At 41.2% G+C, this 4631-nt stretch overlaps 1 non-coding gene across 1 annotated transcript; it reads right to left on the bottom strand.

Annotated features, from left to right (window-relative positions):
• Positions 1-1021: 1021 nt before the first annotated feature.
• On the bottom strand, positions 1022-1129 carry LOC148563954 (small nucleolar RNA R71). The gene has a single exon (XR_015885360.1). It is a non-coding gene; the product is annotated as a small nucleolar RNA R71 (small nucleolar RNA).
• Positions 1130-4631: the final 3502 nt, after the last annotated feature.

Raw genomic sequence — 4631 nt, 5'->3', positions numbered from 1 at the left:
ATTTTAAAATATCTTTCCTAACTTCTTATCTTCTTATCTTTTCAAAATTGATTTTCAAATTTGTTTCAACTAACTAACTAACTTTTTATTTGTTTCTTATCTTTTTCAAAACTACCTAACTAACTCCCTCTCTCTCTAATTTTCGAAAATATCTTCCCTCTTTTTCAAAATTTCTTTTTAATTAACTAATTATTTTAATTTTTGATTTTAATTTTTGAAAAATTACTAACCATTTTCAAAAACTATTTTCGAAAATCACTAACTCTTTTTCAAAAATAATTTTCGAAAATTCTCCTTCTCTCTCATCTCCTTCTATTTATTTATTCATCTACTAACACCTCTCTTCATCCCACATCTCTGCTCTCCTTACCTTTGTGTTTCTTTCTTTACATTACATTCTTTTCTTCTTCTACTCACACAGGGGAACCTCTATACCTATGGTAAAAAGGATCCCTATTATTATTTTTCTGTCCCTCTTTTTCATATGAGCAGGAGCAAGGACAAGAACATTCTTGTTGAAGCAGATCCAGAACCTGAAAGGACTCTGAAGAGGAAACTAAGAGAAGCTAAATTACAACAATCCAGCAAGCACCTTTCAAAAATTTTCGAACAAGAAGAGGAGATGGCAGCCGAAAATAATAATAATAATGCAAGGAGGATGCTTAGTGACTTTACTGCACCTAATTCCAATTTACATGGAAGAAGCATCTCCATTCCTGCCATTAGAGCAAACAATTTTGAGCTGAAACCTCAATTAGTTTCTTTAATGCAGCAGAACTGCAAGTTTCATGGACTTCCATCTGAAGATCCTTTTCAGTTCTTAACTGAATTATTGCAGATCTGTGATACTGTTAAGACTAATGGAGTAGATCCTGAAGTCTACAGGCTCATGCTTTTCCCTTTTGCTGTAAGAGACAGAGCTAGAGTATGGTTAGACTCTCAACCTAAGGATAGCCTGAACTCTTGGGATAAGCTGGTCAAGGCTTTCTTAGCCAAGTTCTTTCCTCCTCAAAAGCTGAGTAAGCTTAGAGTGGATGTTCAGACCTTCAGACAGAAAGAAGGTGAATCCTTCTATGAAGCTTGGGAGAGATACAAAGAACTGACCAAAAAGTGTCCTTCTGACATGCTTTCAGAATGGACCATCCTGGACATATTCTATCATGGTCTGTCTGAATTAGCTAAAATGTCATTGGATACTTCTGCAGGTGGATCCATTCACTTAAAGAAAACGCCTGCAGAAGCTCAAGAACTCATTGACATGGTTGCTAATAACCAGTTCATGTACACTTCTGAGAGGAATCCTGTGAGTAATGGGACGCCTATGAAGAAGGGAGTTCTTGAAATTGATACTCTGAATGCCATACTGGCTCAGAATAAAATATTGACTCAGCAAGTCAATATGATTTCTCAGAGTCTGAATGGAATGCAAGCTGCATCCAACAGTACTCAAGAGGCATCTTCTGAAGAAGAAGCTTATGATCCTGAAAACCCTGCAATAGCAGAGGTGAATTACATGGGTGAACCTTATGGAAACATCTATAACCCCTCATGGAGAAATCACCCAAATCTCTCATGGAAGGATCAACAAAAGCCTCAACAAGGCTTTAATAATGGTGGAAGAAATAGGTTTAACAATAGTAAACCTTTTCCATCATCCACTCAGCAACAGACAGAGAACTCTGAACAAAATACCTCTCATTTAGCAAACTTAGTCTCTGATCTATCTAAGGCCACTGTAAGTTTCATGAATGAAACAAGGTCCTCCATTAGAAATTTGGAGGCACAAGTGGGCCAGCTGAGTAAAAGGATCACTGAAATCCCTCCTAGTACTCTCCCAAGCAATACAGAAGAAAATCCAAAAGGAGAGTGCAAGGCCATTGACATATTCAACACGGCCGAACCTGGAGAGGAAGGGGAGGACGTAAATCCCAGTGAGGAAGACCTCCTGGGATGTCCAGTGATCAATAAGGAGTTTCCCTTTGAGGAACCAAAGGAATCTGAGACTCATCTAGAGACTATAGAGATTCCATTGAACCTCCTTATGCCCTTCATGAGCTCTGACGAGTATTCATCATCTGAAGAGAATGAGGATGTTACTGAAGAGCAAGTTACCAAGTACCTTGGTATAATCATGAAGCTGAATGCCAAATTATTTGGTATTGAGACTTGGGAAGATGAACCTCCCTTGTTCACTAATGAACTAAGTGATCTGGATCAACTGACATTGCCTCAGAAGAAACAGGATCCTGGAAAGTTCGTAATACCTTGTACCATAGGCAAAATGATCTTTGAAAAGGCTCTGTGTGACCTTGGTTCAGGGATAAACCTCATGCCCCTCTCTGTAATAGAGAAACTGGGAATCTTTGGGGTGCAAGCTACTAAAATCTCATTAGAGATGGCAAACAATTCAAGAAAACAGGCTTATGGACAAGTAGAGGACGTGTTAGTAAAGGTTGAAGGCCTTTACATCCCTGCTGATTTCATAATCCTTGATACTGGGAAGGATGAGGATGAATCCATCATCCTTGGAAGATCTTTCCTAGCCACAGCAAGAGCTGTGATTGATGTTGACAGAGGTGAATTAGTCCTTCAATTGAATGAGGACTCCCTTGTGTTTACAACTCAAGGTTACCCTTCTGTAAACATGGAAAAGAGGCACAGTAAGCTTCTCTCAAAACAGAGTCAACCAGAGCCCCCACAGTCAAACTCTAAGTTTGGTGTTGGGAGGCCACAACCAAACTCTAAGTTTGGTGTTGAACTCCCATATCCAAACTCTAAGTTTGGTGTTGGGAAGTCTCAACAATGCTCTGAACATCTGTGAGGCTCCATGAGAGCCCACTGTCAAGCTATTGACATTAAAGAAGTGCTTGTTGGGAGGCAACCCAATTTTTATTTATCTAATTTTATTTTTCTTGTTCTTTCATGTTTTATTAGGTTCATGATCATGTGGAGTCACAAAATAAATATAAAAATTGAAAACGGAATCAAAAACAACAGAAGAAAAATCACACCCTGGAGGAAGACCTTACTGGCATTTAAACGCCAGTAAGAAGCATCTGGCTGGCGTTCAATGCCAGAACAGAGCATGGCTCTGGCGCTGAACGCCCAAAATGGGCAGCATCTGGGCGTTTGAACGCCAGAATTGCACCCTGGAGAAGAGCTGGCGCTGAACGCCCAGAACAAGCATGGTTCTGGCTTTTAACGCCAGAAATGGGCAACAAATGAGCGTTTAACGCCCAGAACAAGCACCAATCTGGAGCTGAACGCCCAGAGTTGTGTGCAATGGCATTTTGCATGCCTAATTTGGTGCAAGGATGTAAATCCTTGAACACCTCAGGATCTGTGGACCCCACAGGATCCCCACCTACCTCCACTCACTTCTTCTCACCCCTCTTTCACACAATCCCATAAACACTCTTCCCCAAAACTCTTCACTAATCACCTCAATCTCTCTTCCCTATAACCACTTCACCACCCACATCCATCCACTCTTCCCCGTAAACTTACTTCATAAACTCCACCTACCTTCAAAATTCAAAATCAATTTCCCACCCAAAACCCACCCTTATGGCCGAACCTTACCCCCCTCCCTTCCCTATATAAAGCCCTCCATTCTTCTTCATTTTCACACAACACAACCCTCTCTTCCCCTTCTTGGCCGAATACACCCCTCCCCCCTCTCCTCCATATTTTCTTCTTCTTCTTCATCTATTCTTTCTTCTCTTGCTCGAGGGCGAGCAATATTCTAAGTTTGGTGTGGTAAAAGCATAAGCTTTTTGTTTTTCCATTACCATTGATGGCACCTAAGACCGGAGAATCCTCTAGAAAAGGGAAAGGGAAGACAAAAGCTTCCACCTCCGAGTCATGGGAGATGGAAAGATTCATCTCCAAAGCCCATCAAGACCACTTCTATGATGTTGTGGTCAAGAAGAAGGTGATCCCCGAGGTCCCTTTCAAGCTCAAGAGAAATGAGTATCCGTAGATCCGACATGAAATCCAAAGAAGATGTTGGGAAGTTCTAACAAACCCCATCCAACAAGTCGGCATCCTAATGGTTCAAGAGTTCTATGCCAATGCATGGATCACTAGGAACCATGATCAAAGTAAGAACCCAAACCCAAAGAATTATATTACAATGGTTCAGGGGAAATACTTAGATTTTAGTCCGGAAAATGTGAGGTTGGCGTTTAACTTGCCTATGATGCAAGGAGATGCATGCCCCTACACTAGAAGGGTCAACTTTAATCAAAGGTTGGACCAAGTCCTCATGGACATATGTGTAGAAGGAGCTCAATGGAAGATTGACTCCAAAGGCAAGCCGGTTCAATTAAGAAGACTGGACCTCAAGCCTGTGGCTAGAGGATGGTTGGAGTTCATCCAACGCTCCATCATCCCCACTAGCAACCGATCTGAAGTTACTGTGGATCGGGCCATCATGATCCATAGCATCATGATTGGAGAAGAAGTAGAAGTTCATGAAGTCATCTCCCTTGAACTCTATAAAATAGCCGAAAAGTCCTCTCCTGGGGCAAGACTAGCTTTTCCTCATCTTATTTTCCATCTATGTTACTCAGCTGGAGCTTTCATAGAAGGAGACATTCCCATTGAGGAAGAGAAGCCCATCACTAAGA

The sequence above is a fragment of the Arachis ipaensis genome, chromosome B5, assembly GCF_059453495.1.
Source record: "Arachis ipaensis isolate K30076 ecotype BB chromosome B5, ASM5945349v1, whole genome shotgun sequence".
Taxonomy (NCBI): Eukaryota; Viridiplantae; Streptophyta; class Magnoliopsida; order Fabales; family Fabaceae; genus Arachis; species Arachis ipaensis.
Note: the sequence above shows the minus strand (reverse complement) of the source record. Positions and strands in the feature narration are given on the sequence as shown.